The sequence below is a fragment of the Dendrobates tinctorius genome, unplaced genomic scaffold (assembly GCF_039654945.1).
Source record: "Dendrobates tinctorius isolate UK_male_01 unplaced genomic scaffold, ASM3965494v1 ptg000204l, whole genome shotgun sequence".
Taxonomy (NCBI): Eukaryota; Metazoa; Chordata; class Amphibia; order Anura; family Dendrobatidae; genus Dendrobates; species Dendrobates tinctorius.
Window position 1 is genome coordinate 2,784,036 of NW_027361871.1, and position 18,135 is coordinate 2,802,170.

The 18,135-nt window shown below is 37.5% G+C and overlaps 7 non-coding genes across 7 annotated transcripts; 4 read left to right on the top strand and 3 right to left on the bottom strand.

Annotated features, from left to right (window-relative positions):
- Nucleotides 1-1,038: 1,038 nt before the first annotated feature.
- TRNAL-GAG (transfer RNA leucine (anticodon GAG)) lies at nucleotides 1,039-1,120 on the top strand. The gene has a single exon. It is a non-coding gene; the product is annotated as a tRNA-Leu (tRNA).
- A 4,589-nt stretch (nucleotides 1,121-5,709) lies between these two features.
- Nucleotides 5,710-5,783, bottom strand: TRNAT-AGU (transfer RNA threonine (anticodon AGU)). Its single transcript has one exon. It is a non-coding gene; the product is annotated as a tRNA-Thr (tRNA).
- Nucleotides 5,784-7,480: 1,697 nt separating this feature from the next.
- TRNAT-AGU (transfer RNA threonine (anticodon AGU)) lies at nucleotides 7,481-7,554 on the bottom strand. The gene has a single exon. It is a non-coding gene; the product is annotated as a tRNA-Thr (tRNA).
- A 556-nt stretch (nucleotides 7,555-8,110) lies between these two features.
- On the top strand, nucleotides 8,111-8,192 carry TRNAS-ACU (transfer RNA serine (anticodon ACU)). Its single transcript has one exon. It is a non-coding gene; the product is annotated as a tRNA-Ser (tRNA).
- Nucleotides 8,193-9,881: 1,689 nt separating this feature from the next.
- On the top strand, nucleotides 9,882-9,963 carry TRNAS-ACU (transfer RNA serine (anticodon ACU)). The gene has a single exon. It is a non-coding gene; the product is annotated as a tRNA-Ser (tRNA).
- A 3,460-nt stretch (nucleotides 9,964-13,423) lies between these two features.
- TRNAL-GAG (transfer RNA leucine (anticodon GAG)) lies at nucleotides 13,424-13,505 on the top strand. The gene has a single exon. It is a non-coding gene; the product is annotated as a tRNA-Leu (tRNA).
- Nucleotides 13,506-16,326: 2,821 nt separating this feature from the next.
- Nucleotides 16,327-16,400, bottom strand: TRNAT-AGU (transfer RNA threonine (anticodon AGU)). The gene has a single exon. It is a non-coding gene; the product is annotated as a tRNA-Thr (tRNA).
- Nucleotides 16,401-18,135: the final 1,735 nt, after the last annotated feature.

An 18,135-nucleotide genomic window follows, 5' to 3' on the forward strand; every position in this document is an offset into this window, starting at 1 on the left:
GATTTTCTGTTTACTAAACAGGCTCTTTAACCAACCATGACAAAGGACAAACAGGTGTGATACTTTAGAAAGCCTGCTGAGAGAGTTAAGAAGCCCCAAACTGACATAAAGAAAGAATAGCACTGCTGGCATTCAAATTCAAGATTTTCTGTTTACTAAACAGGCTCTTTGACCAACTAAGCCAAAGGACATAAAGGTGAGATACATTGTATAAATGGATTAGAGATGCATAGAAAGGAGGCATTTCAAAACTAAATCAACTGGTTTTACATTGTCATGCTTGAAGCCATCTTTCTTCCTTTATATCTCTTAGATAGAAGAGATTTTTAATCTCACAATTGCACTATCAGTCTCAAGTGAAACACCTATTTTTAAGATAGGATGCTTCTTTGTGAGGAGATGAAAACAAGGCACTGCTGAGATTCGAAGTCAGGATCTCCTGTTTACTAGACAGGCGCTTTAACCAACTAAGCCACAGCACCAGAAAATAGCATGCATTTGAAATCCAAGGAAGATTGAAGCACCAATCGAACATTCAACTGGTTAGCGCAGCAAAACAATATTGAGCTTGAGTTCCATTCCACATAGAGCAGAAACATGGAATAAGATTTCAATCTCAGTCATAACACTTAAGAAGCCAAGTAAATTTTGAAGAGCATTCATTTAAAAGACTGACAAATTTACAGAAGCTGTATCGAGGACAAAGGCTTTGAAGTTTTGCAATTGAATGAGCCATCTTTTAGCACAGCTGAAATTTGGGACTTGTTTTGCTTCCAAGTTATGACACTGAACAGACAGATTGAAGAAATGCCATGGCAAAACCAAAAGGAGGAAAAATTATGACTAATTGATATTAAAAACCTCAGCACTGGTTCATTTCTGATAGAGTTTTCCCCAAGCTAACTTCAAACAACAGGCACTGTAGTTGACGAGATAAGGCAACTCTGACAAAAGCCAACATACAATCTTCAGTGAAAAAACACTGACTGGTAAAAACCCTCTCAACATCTTCCCACCTAAACGCACAGGTGCTATGTAGACGAGGTGGACGAGTGGTTAAGGCGAAGGACTGAGAATCCATTGTGCTCTGCATGCATGGGTTTGAATCCCATCCTCGTCGCATTAATCTGCTTCTTATTTCGTGTTGAATGGTTTGGTTTTCATTTTTAACCCAAGCGGTGGACACTTCAAGCATGAAAGTTTACAATACTCCTGTGCTGCTACCAAACTTTGCAGAGTCAGATCTGTAAATCCACTGGTTTTAATTTGTAAAGCTTGATGCCATCGTATATTCTGTAAAGAAAATTATATCCTCTAATTCCTTTTAAAGTGTTTCAACAGCAGAGAATTTTTTTTCTCAATTGCACTATATTAGGGCTGTGGGAAATTAATATTTGATGACAAACAAGAGTAAAAGTCCTCTTTTTGGGGTAAAAACCCACAAAATGAGATGAAGAATAGAAAGCACTGCTGACATTCAAAATCAAGATTTTCCTTTTACTAAATAGGCTCTTTGACCAACTAAGCCAAAGGACAAACAGGTGAAAAACATTAAAAAGCCTGCTTAGAAAGTTAAACAGCCCTAAACTGAGATAAAGAAGGAAAAGGACTGCTGGCATTCAAATTCAAGATTTTCCATTTACTAAATAGGCTCTTTGACAAACTAAGACAAAGGACAAACAGGTGTGATACATTAGAAAGCCTGCTTAGAGAGTTAAACAGCCCTAAACTGAGATAAAGAAGGAAGAGGACTGCTGGCATTCAAATTCAAGATTTTCTGTTTACTAAACAGGCTCTTTGACCAACTAAGACAAAGGACAAACAGGTGTGATACATTAGAAAGCCTGCTTAGAGAGTTAAGAAGCCCCAAACTGACATAAAGAAAGAATAGCACTGCTGGCATTCAAATTCAAGATTTTCTGTTTACTAAACAGGCTCTTTGACCAACTAAGCCAAAGGACATAAAGGTGAGATACATTGGATAAATGGATTAGAGATGCATAGAAAGGAGGCATTTCAAAACTAAATCAACTGGTTTTACATTGTCATGCTTGAAGCCATCTTTCTTCCTTTATATCTCTTAGATAGAAGAGATTTTTAATCTCACAATTGCACTATCAGTCTCAAGTGAAACACCTATTTTTAAGATAGGATGCTTCTTTGTGAGGAGATGAAAACAAGGCACTGCTGAGATTCGAACTCAGGAACTCAGTTCGCTTTAACCAACTAAGCCACAGCACCAGCAAATGGCATGCATTTGAAATCCAAGGAAGATTGAAGCACCAATCGAACATTCAACTGGTTAGCGCAGCAAAACAATATTGAGCTTGAGTTCCATTCCACATAGAGCAGAAACATGGAATAAGATTTCAATCTCAGTCATAACACTTAAGAAGCCAAGTAAATTTTGAAGAGCATTCATTTAAAAGACTGACAAATTTACAGAAGCTGTATCGAGGACAAAGGCTTTGAAGTTTTGCAATTGAATGAGCCATCTTTTAGCACAGCTGAAATTTGGGACTTGTTTTGCTTCCAAGTTATGACACAGAATAGACAGATTGAAGAAATGCCATGGCAAAACCAAAAGGAGGAAAAATTATGACTAATTGATATTAAAAACCTCAGCACTGGTTCATTTCTGATAGAGTTTTCCCCAAGCTAACTTCAAACAACAGGCACTGTAGTTGACGAGATAAGGCAACTCTGACAAAAGCCAACATACAATCTTCAGTGAAAAAACACTGACTGGTAAAAACCCTCTCAACATCTTCCCACCTAAACGCACAGGTGCTATGTAGACGAGGTGGACGAGTGGTTAAGGCGATGGACTGCTAATCCATTGTGCTCTGCATGCATGGGTTCAAATCCCATCCTCGTCGCATTAATCTGCTTCTTATTTCGTGTTGAATGGTTTGGTTTTCATTTTTAACCCAAGCGGTGGACACTTCAAGCATGAAAGTTTACAATACTCCTGTGCTGCTACCAAACTTTGCAGAGTCAGATCTGTAAATCCACTGGTTTTAATTTGTAAAGCTTGATGCCATCATATATTCTGTAAAGAAAATTATATCCTCTAATTCCTTTTAAAGTGTTTCAACAGCAGATAATTTTTTTTCTCAATTGCACTATATTAGGGCTGTGGGAAATTATTATTTGATGACAAACAAGAGTAAAAGTCCTCTTTTTGGGGTAAAAACCCACAAAATGAGATGAAGAATAGAAAGCACTTCTGACATTCAAAATCAAGATTTTCCTTTTACTAAATAGGCTCTTTGACCAACTAAGCCAAAGGACAAACAGGTGCGAAACATTAAAAAGCCTGCTTAGAGAGTTAAACAGCCCTAAACTGAGATAAAGAAGGAAAAGGACTGCTGGCATTCAAATTCAAGATTTTCCATTTACTAAATAGGCTCTTTGACCAACTAAGACAAAGGAAAAACAGGTGTGATACATTAGAAAGCCTGCTTAGAGAGTTAAACAGCCCTAAACTGAGATAAAGAAGGAAGAGGACTGCTGGCATTCAAATTCAAGATTTTCTGTTTACTAAACAGGCTCTTTGACCAACTATGACAAAGGACAAACAGGTGTGATACATTAGAAAGCCTGCTTAGAGAGTTAAGAAGCCCCAAACTGACATAAAGAAAGAATAGCACTGCTGGCATTCAAATTCAAGATTTTCTGTTTACTAAACAGGCTCTTTGACCAACTAAGACAAAGGACATAAAGGTGAGATACATTGGATAAACGGATTAGAGATGCATAGAAAGGAGGCATTTCAAAACTAAATCAACTGGTTTTACATTGTCATGCTCGAAGCCATCTTTCTTCCTTTATATCTCTTAGATAGAAGAGATTTTTAATCTCACAATTGCACTATCAGTCGCAAGTGAAACACCTATTTTTAAGATAGGATGCTTCTTTGTGAGGAGATGAAAACAAGGCACTGCTGAGATTTGAACTCAGGATCTCCTGTTTACTAGACAGGCGCTTTAACCAACTAAGCCACAGCACCAGAAAATGGCATGCTTTTGAAATCCAAGGAAGATTGAAGCACCAATCGAACATTCAACTGGTTAGCGCAGCAAAACAATATTGAGCATGAGTTCCATTCCACATAGAGCAGAAACATGGAATAAGATTTCAATCTCAGTCATAACACTTAAGAAGCCAAGTAAATTTTGAAGAGCATTCATTTAAAAGACTGACAAATTTACAGAAGCTGTATCGAGGACAAAGGCTTTGAAGTTTTGCAATTGAATGAGCCATCTTTTAGCACAGCTGAAATTTGGGACTTGTTTTGCTTCCAAGTTATGACACAGAATAGACAGATTGAAGAAATGCCATGGCAAAACCAAAAGGAGGAAAAATTATGACTAATTGATATTAAAAACCTCAGCACTGGTTCATTTCTGATAGAGTTTCCCCCAAGCTAACTTCAAACAACAGGCACTGTAGTTGACGAGATAAGTCAAATCTGACAAAAGCCAACATACAATCTTCAGTGAAAAAACACTGACTGGTAAAAACCCTCTCAACATCTTCCCACCTAAACGCACGTGCTCTATGTAGAAAAGGTGGCCGAGTGGTTAAGGTGATGGACTGCTAATCCATTGTGCTCTGCATGCATGGGTTCGAATCCCATCCTCGTCGGATTAATCTGCTTCTTCTTTTGTTTTGAATGGTTTGGTTTTCATTTTTAACCCAAGCGGTGGACACTTCAAGCATGAAAGTTTACAATACTCCTGTGCTGCTATCAAACTTTGCAGAGTCAGATCTGTAAATCCACTGGTTTTAATTTGTAAAGCTTGATGCCATCCTATATTCTGTAAAGAAAATTATATCCTCTAATTCCTTTTAAAGTGTTTCAACAGCAGAGAATTTTTTTTCTCAATTGCACTATATTAGGGCTATGGGAAATTAATATTTGATGACAAGCAAGAGTAAAAGTCCTCTTTTTGAGGTAAAAACCCACAAAATGAGATGAAGAATAGAAAGCACTGCTGACATTCAAAATCAAGATTTTCCTTTTACTAAATAGGCTCTTTGACCAATTAAGCCAAAGGACAAACAGGTGCGAAACATTAAAAAGCCTGCTTAGAGAGTTAAACAGCCCTAAACTGAGATAAAGAAGGAAAAGGACTGCTGGCATTCAAATTCAAGATTTTCCATTTACTAAATAGGCTCTTTGACAAACTAAGACAAAGGACAAACAGGTGTGATACATTAGAAAGCCTGCTTAGAGAGTTAAACAGCCCTAAACTGAGATAAAGAAGGAAGAGGACTGCTGGCATTCAAATTCAAGATTTTCTGTTTACTAAACAGGCTCTTTGACCAACTATGACAAAGGACAAACAGGTGTGATACATTAGAAAGCCTGCTTAGAGAGTTAAGAAGCCCCAAACTGACATAAAGAAAGAATAGCACTGCTGGCATTCAAATTCAAGATTTTCTGTTTACTAAACAGGCTCTTTGACCAACTAAGACAAAGGACATAAAGGTGAGATACATTGGATAAACGGATTAGAGATGCATAGAAAGGAGGCATTTCAAAACTAAATCAACTGGTTTTACATTGTCATGCTCGAAGCCATCTTTCTTCCTTTATATCTCTTAGATAGAAGAGATTTTTAATCTCACAATTGCACTATCAGTCGCAAGTGAAACACCTATTTTTAAGATAGGATGCTTCTTTGTGAGGAGATGAAAACAAGGCACTGCTGAGATTCGAACTCAGGATCTCCTGTTTACTAGACAGGCGCTTTAACCAACTAAGCCACAGCACCAGAAAATGGCATGCATTTGAAATCCAAGGAAGATTGAAGCACCAATCGAACATTCAACTGGTTAGCGCAGCAAAACAATATTGAGCTTGAGTTCCATTCCACATAGAGCAGAAACATGGAATAAGATTTCAATCTCAGTCATAACACTTAAGAAGCCAAGTAAATTTTGAAGAGCATTCATTTAAAAGACTGACAAATTTACAGAAGCTGTATCGAGGACAAAGGCTTTGAAGTTTTGCAATTGAATGAGCCATCTTTTAGCACAGCTGAAATTTGGGACTTGTTTTGCTTCCAAGTTATGACACAGAATAGACAGATTGAAGAAATGCCATGGCAAAACCAAAAGGAGGAAAAATTATGACTAATTGATATTAAAAACCTCAGCACTGGTTCATTTCTGATAGAGTTTTCCCCAAGCTAACTTCAAACAACAGGCACTGTAGTTGACGAGATAAGGCAACTCTGACAAAAGCCAACATACAATCTTCAGTGAGAAAACACTGACTGGTAAAAACCCTCTCAACATCTTCCCACCTAAACGCACAGGCGCTATGTAGACGAGGTGGACGAGTGGTTAAGGCGATGGACTGCTAATCCATTGTGCTCTGCATGCATGGGTTCGAATCCCATCCTCGTCGCATTAATCTGCTTCTTATTTCGTGTTGAATGGTTTGGTTTTCATTTTTAACCCAAGCGGTGGACACTTCAAGCATGAAAGTTTACAGTACTCCTGTGCTGCTACCAAACTTTGCAGAGTCAGATCTGTAAATCCACTGGTTTTAATTTGTAAAGCTTTATGCCATCGTATATTCTGTAAAGAAAATTATATCCTCTAATTCCTTTTAAAGTGTTTCAACAGCAGAGAATTTTTTTTCTCAATTGCACTATATTAGGGCTGTGGGAAATTAATATTTGATGACAAACAAGAGTAAAAGTCCTCTTTTTGGGGTAAAAACCCACAAAATGAGATGAAGAATAGAAAGCACTGCTGACATTCAAAATCAAGATTTTCCTTTTACTAAATAGGCTCTTTGACCAACTAAGCCAAAGGACAAACAGGTGCGAAACATTAAAAAGCCTGCTTAGAGAGTTAAACAGCCCTAAACTGAGATAAAGAAGGAAAAGGACTGCTGGCATTCAAATTCAAGATTTTCCATTTACTAAATAGGCTCTTTGACCAACTAAGACAAAGGACAAACAGGTGTGATACATTAGAAAGCCTGCTTAGAGAGTTAAACAGCCCTAAACTGAGATAAAGAAGGAAGAGGACTGCTGGCATTCAAATTCAAGATTTTCTGTTTACTAAACAGGCTCTTTGACCAACTATGACAAAGGACAAACAGGTGTGATACATTAGAAAGCCTGCTTAGAGAGTTAAGAAGCCCCAAACTGACATAAAGAAAGAATAGCACTGCTGGCATTCAAATTCAAGATTTTCTGTTTACTAAACAGGCTCTTTGACCAACTAAGACAAAGGACATAAAGGTGAGATACATTGGATAAACGGATTAGAGATGCATAGAAAGGAGGCATTTCAAAACTAAATCAACTGGTTTTACATTGTCATGCTTGAAGCCATCTTTCTTCCTTTATATCTCTTAGATAGAAGAGATTTTTAATCTCACAATTGCACTATCAGTCGCAAGTGAAACACCTATTTTTAAGATAGGATGCTTCTTTGTGAGGAGATGAAAACAAGGCACTGCTGAGATTCGAACTCAGGATCTCCTGTTTACTAGACAGGCGCTTTAACCAACTAAGCCACAGCACCAGAAAATGGCATGCATTTGAAATCCAAGGAAGATTGAAGCACCAATCGAACATTCAACTGGTTAGCGCAGCAAAACAATATTGAGCTTGAGTTCCATTCCACATAGAGCAGAAACATGGAATAAGATTTCAATCTCAGTCATAACACTTAAGAAGCCAAGTAAATTTTGAAGAGCATTCATTTAAAAGACTGACAAATTTACAGAAGCTGTATCGAGGACAAAGGCTTTGAAGTTTTGCAATTGAATGAGCCATCTTTTAGCACAGCTGAAATTTGGGACTTGTTTTGCTTCCAAGTTATGACACAGAATAGACAGATTGAAGAAATGCCATGGCAAAACCAAAAGGAGGAAAAATTATGATTAATTGATATTAAAAACCTCAGCACTGGTTCATTTCTGATAGAGTTTTCCCCAAGCTAACTTCAAACAACAGGCACTGTAGTTGACGAGATAAGGCAACTCTGACAAAAGCCAACATACAATCTTCAGTGAAAAAACACTGACTGGTAAAAACCCTCTCAACATCTTCCCACCTAAACGCACAGGCGCTATGTAGACGAGGTGGACGAGTGGTTAAGGCGATGGACTACTAATCCATTGTCCTCTGCATGCATGGGTTCGAATCCCATCCTCGTCGTATTAATCTGCTTCTTCTTTCGTGTTGATTGGTTTGGTTTTCATTTTTAACCCAAGCGGTGGACACTTCAAGCATGAAAGTTTACAATACTCCTGTGCTGCTATCAAACTTTGCAGAGTCAGATCTGTAAATCCACTGGTTTTAATTTGTAAAGCTTGATGCCATCCTATATTCTGTAAAGAAAATTATATCCTCTAATTCCTTTTAAAGTGTTTCAACAGCAGAGATTTTTTTTTCTCAATTGCACTATATTAGGGCTATGGGAAATTAATATTTGATGACAAGCAAGAGTAAAAGTCCTCTTTTTGGGGTAAAAACCCACAAAATGAGATGAAGAATAGAAAGCACTGCTGACATTCAAAATCAAGATTTTCCTTTTACTAAATAGGCTCTTTGAACAACTAAGCCAAAGGACAAACAGGTGCGAAACATTAAAAAGCCTGCTTAGAGAGTTAAACAGCCCTAAACTGAGATAAAGAAGGAAAAGGACTGCTGGCATTCAAATTCAAGATTTTCCATTTACTAAATAGGCTCTTTGACCAACTAAGACAAAGGACAAACAGGTGTGATACATTAGAAAGCCTGCTTAGAGAGTTAAACAGCCCTAAACTGAGATAAAGAAGGAAGAGGACTGCTGGCATTCAAATTCAAGATTTTCTGTTTACTAAACAGGCTCTTTGACCAACCATGACAAAGGACAAACAGGTGTGATACTTTAGAAAGCCTGCTTAGAGAGTTAAGAAGCCCCAAACTGACATAAAGAAAGAATAGCACTGCTGGCATTCAAATTCAAGATTTTCTGTTTACTAAACAGGCTCTTTGACCAACTAAGCCAAAGGACATAAAGGTGAGATACATTGTATAAATGGATTAGAGATGCATAGAAAGGAGGCATTTCAAAACTAAATCAACTGGTTTTACATTGTCATGCTTGAAGCCATCTTTCTTCCTTTATATCTCTTAGATAGAAGAGATTTTTAATCTCACAATTGCACTATCAGTCTCAAGTGAAACACCTATTTTTAAGATAGGATGCTTCTTTGTGAGGAGATGAAAACAAGGCACTGCTGAGATTCGAAGTCAGGATCTCCTGTTTACTAGACAGGCGCTTTAACCAACTAAGCCACAGCACCAGAAAATAGCATGCATTTGAAATCCAAGGAAGATTGAAGCACCAATCGAACATTCAACTGGTTAGCGCAGCAAAACAATATTGAGCTTGAGTTCCATTCCACATAGAGCAGAAACATGGAATAAGATTTCAATCTCAGTCATAACACTTAAGAAGCCAAGTAAATTTTGAAGAGCATTCATTTAAAAGACTGACAAATTTACAGAAGCTGTATCGAGGACAAAGGCTTTGAAGTTTTGCAAATGAATGAGCCATCTTTTAGCACAGCTGAAATTTGGGACTTGTTTTGCTTCCAAGTTATGACACAGAATAGACAGATTGAAGAAATGCCATGGCAAAACCAAAAGGAGGAAAAATTATGATTAATTGATATTAAAAACCTCAGCACTGGTTCATTTCTGATAGAGTTTTCCCCAAGCTAACTTCAAACAACAGGCACTGTAGTTGACGAGATAAGGCAACTCTGACAAAAGCCAACATACAATCTTCAGTGAAAAAACACTGACTGGTAAAAACCCTCTCAACATCTTCCCACCTAAACGCACAGGCGCTATGTAGACGAGGTGGACGAGTGGTTAAGGCGATGGACTACTAATCCATTGTCCTCTGCATGCATGGGTTCGAATCCCATCCTCGTCGTATTAATCTGCTTCTTCTTTCGTGTTGATTGGTTTGGTTTTCATTTTTAACCCAAGCGGTGGACACTTCAAGCATGAAAGTTTACAATACTCCTGTGCTGCTATCAAACTTTGCAGAGTCAGATCTGTAAATCCACTGGTTTTAATTTGTAAAGCTTGATGCCATCCTATATTCTGTAAAGAAAATTATATCCTCTAATTCCTTTTAAAGTGTTTCAACAGCAGAGATTTTTTTTTCTCAATTGCACTATATTAGGGCTATGGGAAATTAATATTTGATGACAAGCAAGAGTAAAAGTCCTCTTTTTGGGGTAAAAACCCACAAAATGAGATGAAGAATAGAAAGCACTGCTGACATTCAAAATCAAGATTTTCCTTTTACTAAATAGGCTCTTTGAACAACTAAGCCAAAGGACAAACAGGTGCGAAACATTAAAAAGCCTGCTTAGAGAGTTAAACAGCCCTAAACTGAGATAAAGAAGGAAAAGGACTGCTGGCATTCAAATTCAAGATTTTCCATTTACTAAATAGGCTCTTTGACCAACTAAGACAAAGGACAAACAGGTGTGATACATTAGAAAGCCTGCTTAGAGAGTTAAACAGCCCTAAACTGAGATAAAGAAGGAAGAGGACTGCTGGCATTCAAATTCAAGATTTTCTGTTTACTAAACAGGCTCTTTGACCAACCATGACAAAGGACAAACAGGTGTGATACTTTAGAAAGCCTGCTTAGAGAGTTAAGAAGCCCCAAACTGACATAAAGAAAGAATAGCACTGCTGGCATTCAAATTCAAGATTTTCTGTTTACTAAACAGGCTCTTTGACCAACTAAGCCAAAGGACATAAAGGTGAGATACATTGTATAAATGGATTAGAGATGCATAGAAAGGAGGCATTTCAAAACTAAATCAACTGGTTTTACATTGTCATGCTTGAAGCCATCTTTCTTCCTTTATATCTCTTAGATAGAAGAGATTTTTAATCTCACAATTGCACTATCAGTCTCAAGTGAAACACCTATTTTTAAGATAGGATGCTTCTTTGTGAGGAGATGAAAACAAGGCACTGCTGAGATTCGAAGTCAGGATCTCCTGTTTACTAGACAGGCGCTTTAACCAACTAAGCCACAGCACCAGAAAATAGCATGCATTTGAAATCCAAGGAAGATTGAAGCACCAATCGAACATTCAACTGGTTAGCGCAGCAAAACAATATTGAGCTTGAGTTCCATTCCACATAGAGCAGAAACATGGAATAAGATTTCAATCTCAGTCATAACACTTAAGAAGCCAAGTAAATTTTGAAGAGCATTCATTTAAAAGACTGACAAATTTACAGAAGCTGTATCGAGGACAAAGGCTTTGAAGTTTTGCAAATGAATGAGCCATCTTTTAGCACAGCTGAAATTTGGGACTTGTTTTGCTTCCAAGTTATGACACTGAATAGACAGATTGAAGAAATGCCATGGCAAAACCAAAAGGAGGAAAAATTATGACTAATTGATATTAAAAACCTCAGCACTGGTTCATTTCTGATAGAGTTTTCCCCAAGCTAACTTCAAACAACAGGCACTGTAGTTGACGAGATAAGGCAACTCTGACAAAAGCCAACATACAATCTTCAGTGAAAAAACACTGACTGGTAAAAACCCTCTCAATATCTTCCCACCTAAACGCACAGGTGCTATGTAGACGAGGTGGACGAGTGGTTAAGGCGATGGACTGCTAATCCATTGTTCTCTGCATGCATGGGTTCGAATCCCATCCTCGTCGCATTAATCTGCTTCTTATTTCGTGTTGAATGGTTTGGTTTTCATTTTTAACCCAAGCGGTGGACACTTCAAGCATGAAAGTTTACAATACTCCTGTGCTGCTACCAAACTTTGCAGAGTCAGATCTGTAAATCCACTGGTTTTAATTTGTAAAGCTTGATGCCATCGTATATTCTGTAAAGAAAATTATATCCTCTAATTCCTTTTAAAGTGTTTCAACAGCAGATAATTTTTTTTCTCAATTGCACTATATTAGGGCTGTGGGAAATTAATATTTGATGACAAACAAGAGTAAAAGTCCTCTTTTTGGGGTAAAAACCCACAAAATGAGATGAAGAATAGAAAGCACTGCTGACATTCAAAATCAAGATTTTCCTTTTACTAAATAGGCTCTTTGACCAACTAAGCCAAAGGACAAACAGGTGCGAAACATTAAAAAGCCTGCTTAGAGAGTTAAACAGCCCTAAACTGAGATAAAGAAGGAAAAGGACTGCTGGCATTCAAATTCAAGATTTTCCATTTACTAAATAGGCTCTTTGACCAACTAAGACAAAGGACAAACAGGTGTGATACATTAGAAAGCCTGCTTAGAGAGTTAAACAGCCCTAAACTGAGATAAAGAAGGAAGAGGACTGCTGGCATTCAAATTCAAGATTTTCTGTTTACTAAACAGGCTCTTTGACCAACTATGACAAAGGACAAACAGGTGTGATACATTAGAAAGCCTGCTTAGAGAGTTAAGAAGCCCCAAACTGACATAAAGAAAGAATAGCACTGCTGGCATTCAAATTCAAGATTTTCTGTTTACTAAACAGGCTCTTTGACCAACTAAGCCAAAGGACATAAAGGTGAGATACATTGGATAAACGGATTAGAGATGCATAGAAAGGAGGCATTTCAAAACTAAATCAACTGGTTTTACATTGTCATACTTGAAGCCATCTTTCTTCCTTTATATCTCTTAGATAGAAGAGATTTTTAATCTCATAATTGCACTATCAGTCGCAAGTGAAACACCTATTTTTAAGATAGGATGCTTCTTTGTGAGGAGATGAAAACAAGGCACTGCTGAGATTCGAACTCAGGATCTCCTGTTTACTAGACAGGCACTTTTACCAACTAAGCCACAGCACCAGAAAATAGCAGGCAATTGAAATCCAAGGAAGATTGAAGCACCAATCGAACATTCAACTGATTAGTGCAGCAAAACAATATTGAGCTTGAGTTCCATTCCACGTAGAGCAGAAACATGGAATAAGATTTCAATCTCAGTCATAACACTTAAGAAGCACAGTAAATTTTGAAGAGCATTCATTTAAAAGACTGACAAATTTACAGAAGCTGTATCGAGGACAAAGGCTTTGAAGTTTTGCAATTGAATGAGCCATCTTTTAGCACAGCTGAAATTTGGGACTTGTTTTGCTTCCAAGTTATGACACAGAATAGACAGATTGAAGAAATGCCATGGCAAAACCAAAAGGAGGAAAAATTATGACTAATTGATATTAAAAACCTCAGCACTGGTTCATTTCTGATAGAGTTTTCCCCAAGCTAACTTCAAACAACAGGCACTGTAGTTGACGAGATAAGGCAACTCTGACAAAAGCCAACATACAATCTTCAGTGAAAAAACACTGACTGGTAAAAACCCTCTCAACATCTTCCCACCTAAACGCACAGGCGCTATGTAGACGAGGTGGACGAGTGGTTAAGGCGAAGGACTGAGAATCCATTGTGCTCTGCATGCATGGGTTTGAATCCCATCCTCGTTGGATTAATCTGCTTCTTCTATCATGTGGAATGGTTTGGTTTTCATTTTTAACCCAAGCGGTGGACACTTCAAGCATGAAAGTTTACAATACTCCTGTGCTGCTATCAAACTTTGCAGAGTCAGATCTGTAAATCCACTGGTTTTAATTTGTAAAGCTTGATGCCATCCTATATTCTGTAAAGAAAATTATATCCTCTAATTCCTTTTAAAGTGTTTCAACAGCAGAGAATTTTTTTTCTCAATTGCACTATATTAGGGCTGTGGGAAATTAATATTTGATGACAAACAAGAGTAAAAGTCCTCTTTTTGGGGTAAAAACCCACAAAATGAGATGAAGAATAGAAAGCACTGCTGACATTCAAAATCAAGATTTTCCTTTTACTAAATAGGCTCTTTGACCAACTAAGCCAAAGGACAAACAGGTGAAAAACATTAAAAAGCCTGCTTAGAAAGTTAAACAGCCCTAAACTGAGATAAAGAAGGAAAAGGACTGCTGGCATTCAAATTCAAGATTTTCCATTTACTAAATAGGCTCTTTGACAAACTAAGACAAAGGACAAACAGGTGTGATACATTAGAAAGCCTGCTTAGAGAGTTAAACAGCCCTAAACTGAGATAAAGAAGGAAGAGGACTGCTGGCATTCAAATTCAAGATTTTCTGTTTACTAAACAGGCTCTTTGACCAACTAAGACAAAGGACAAACAGGTGTGATACATTAGAAAGCCTGCTTAGAGAGTTAAGAAGCCCCAAACTGACATAAAGAAAGAATAGCACTGCTGGCATTCAAATTCAAGATTTTCTGTTTACTAAACAGGCTCTTTGACCAACTAAGCCAAAGGACATAAAGGTGAGATACATTGGATAAATGGATTAGAGATGCATAGAAAGGAGGCATTTCAAAACTAAATCAACTGGTTTTACATTGTCATGCTTGAAGCCATCTTTCTTCCTTTATATCTCTTAGATAGAAGAGATTTTTAATCTCACAATTGCACTATCAGTCGCAAGTGAAACACCTATTTTTAAAATAGGAAGCTTCTTTGTGAGGAGAAGGCACTGCTGAGATTCAAACTCCAGATCTCCTGTTTACTAGACTGGCGCTTTAACCAACTAAGCCACAGCACCAGAAGATGGCATGCATTTGAAATCCAAGGAAGATTGAAGCACCAATCGAACATTCAACTGGTTAGCGCAGCAAAACATTATTGAGCTTGAGTTCCATTCCACGTAGAGCAGAAACATGGAATAAGATTTCAATCTCAGTCATAACACTTAAGAAGCCAAGTAAATCTTGAAGAGCATTCATTTAAAAGACTGACAAATTTACAGAAGCTGTATCGAGGACAAAGACTTTGAAGTTTTGCAATTGAATGAGAAATCTTTTAGCACAGCTGAAATTTGGGACTTGTTTTGCTTCCAAGTTATGACACAGAATAGACAGATTGAAGAAATGCCATGGCAAAACCAAAAGGAGGAAAAATTATGACTAATTGATATTAAAAACCTCAGCACTGTTCATTTCTGATAGAGTTTTCCCCAAGCTAACTTCAAACAACAGGCACTGTAGTTGACGAGATAAGGCAACTCTGACAAAAGCCAACATACAATCTTCAGTGAAAAAACACTGACTGGTAAAAACCCTCTCAACATCTTCCCACCTAAACGCACGTGCTCTATGTAGAAAAGGTGGCCGAGAGGTTAAGGTGATGGACTGCTAATCCATTGTGCTCTGCATGCATGTGTTCGAATCCCATCCTCGTCGGATTAATCTGCTTCTTCTTTTGTTTTGAATGGTTTGGTTTTCATTTTTAACCCAAGCGGTGGACACTTCAAGCATGAAAGTTTACAATACTCCTGTGCTGCTATCAAACTTTGCAGAGTCAGATCTGTAAATCCACTGGTTTTAATTTGTAAAGCTTGATGCCATCCTATATTCTGTAAAGAAAATTATATCCTCTAATTCCTTTTAAAGTGTTTCAACAGCAGAGAATTTTTTTTCTCAATTGCACTATATTAGGGCTATGGGAAATTAATATTTGATGACAAGCAAGAGTAAAAGTCCTCTTTTTGGGGTAAAAACCCACAAAATGAGATGAAGAATAGAAAGCACTGCTGACATTCAAAATCAAGATTTTCCTTTTACTAAATAGGCTCTTTGACCAACTAAGCCAAAGGACAAACAGGTGCGAAACATTAAAAAGCCTGCTTAGAGAGTTAAACAGCCCTAAACTGAGATAAAGAAGGAAAAGGACTGCTGGCATTCAAATTCAAGATTTTCCATTTACTAAATAGGCTCTTTGACAAACTAAGACAAAGGACAAACAGGTGTGATACATTAGAAAGCCTGCTTAGAGAGTTAAACAGCCCTAAACTGAGATAAAGAAGGAAGAGGACTGCTGGCATTCAAATTCAAGATTTTCTGTTTACTAAACAGGCTCTTTGACCAACTATGACAAAGGACAAACAGGTGTGATACATTAGAAAGCCTGCTTAGAGAGTTAAGAAGCCCCAAACTGACATAAAGAAAGAATAGCACTGCTGGCATTCAAATTCAAGATTTTCTGTTTACTAAACAGGCTCTTTGACCAACTAAGACAAAGGACATAAAGGTGAGATACATTGCATAAACGGATTAGAGATGCATAGAAAGGAGGCATTTCAAAACTAAATCAACTGGTTTTACATTGTCATGCTCGAAGCCATCTTTCTTCCTTTATATCTCTTAGATAGAAGAGATTTTTAATCTCACAATTGCACTATCAGTCGCAAGTGAAACACCTATTTTTAAGATAGGATGCTTCTTTGTGAGGAGATGAAAACAAGGCACTGCTGAGATTCGAACTCAGGATCTCCTGTTTACTAGACAGGCGCTTTAACCAACTAAGCCACAGCACCAGAAAATGGCATGCATTTGAAATCCAAGGAAGATTGAAGCACCAATCGAACATTCAACTGGTTAGCGCAGCAAAACAATATTGAGCTTGAGTTCCATTCCACATAGAGCAGAAACATGGAATAAGATTTCAATCTCAGTCATAACACTTAAGAAGCCAAGTAAATTTTGAAGAGCATTCATTTAAAAGACTGACAAATTTACAGAAGCTGTATCGAGGACAAAGGCTTTGAAGTTTTGCAATTGAATGAGCCATCTTTTAGCACAGCTGAAATTTGGGACTTGTTTTGCTTCCAAGTTATGACACAGAATAGACAGATTGAAGAAATGCCATGGCAAAACCAAAAGGAGGAAAAATTATGACTAATTGATATTAAAAACCTCAGCACTGGTTCATTTCTGATAGAGTTTTCCCCAAGCTAACTTCAAACAACAGGCACTGTAGTTGACGAGATAAGGCAACTCTGACAAAAGCCAACATACAATCTTCAGTGAAAAAACACTGACTGGTAAAAACCCTCTCAACATCTTCCCACCTAAACGCACAGGCGCTATGTAGACGAGGTGGACGAGTGGTTAAGGCGACGGACTGCTTATCCATTGTGCTCTGCATGCATGGGTTCGAATCCCATCCTCGTCGCATTAATCTGCTTCTTATTTCGTGTTGAATGGTTTGGTTTTCATTTTTAACCCAAGCGGTGGACACTTCAAGCATGAAAGTTTACAATACTCCTGTGCTGCTACCAAACTTTGCAGAGTCAGATCTGTAAATCCACTGGTTTTAATTTGTAAAGCTTGATGCCATCGTATATTCTGTAAAGAAAATTATATCCTCTAATTCCTTTTAAAGTGTTTCAACAGCAGAGAATTTTTTTTCTCAATTGCACTATATTAGGGCTGTGGGAAATTAATATTTGATGACAAACAAGAGTAAAAGTCCTCTTTTTGGGGTAAAAACCCACAAAATGAGATGAAGAATAGAAAGCACTGCTGACATTCAAAATCAAGATTTTCCTTTTACTAAATAGGCTCTTTGACCAACTAAGCCAAAGGACAAACAGGTGCGAAATATTAAAAAGCCTGCTTAGAGAGTTAAACAGCCCTAAACTGAGATAAAGAAGGAAAAGGACTGCTGGCATTCAAATTCAAGATTTTCCATTTACTAAATAGGCTCTTTGACCAACTAAGACAAAGGACAAACAGGTGTGATACATTAGAAAGCCTGCTTAGAGAGTTAAACAGCCCTAAACTGAGATAAAGAAGGAAGAGGACTGCTGGCATTCAAATTCAAGATTTTCTGTTTACTAAACAGGCTCTTTGACCAACTATGACAAAGGACAAACAGGTGTGATACTTTAGAAAGCCTGCTTAGAGAGTTAAGAAGCCCCAAACTGACATAAAGAAAGAATAGCACTGCTGGCATTCAAATTCAAGATTTTCTGTTTACTAAACAGGCTCTTTGACCAACTAAGCCAAAGGACATAAAGGTGAGATACATTGTATAAATGGATTAGAGATGCATAGAAAGGAGGCATTTCAAAACTAAATCAACTGGTTTTACATTGACATGCTTGAAGCCATCTTTCTTCCTTTATATATCTTAGATAGAAGAGATTTTTAATCTCACAATTACACTATCAGTCTCAAGTGAAACACCTATTTTTAAGATAGGATGCTTCTTTGTGAGGAGATGAAAACAAGGCACTGCTGAGATTCGAAGTCAGGATCTCCTGTTTA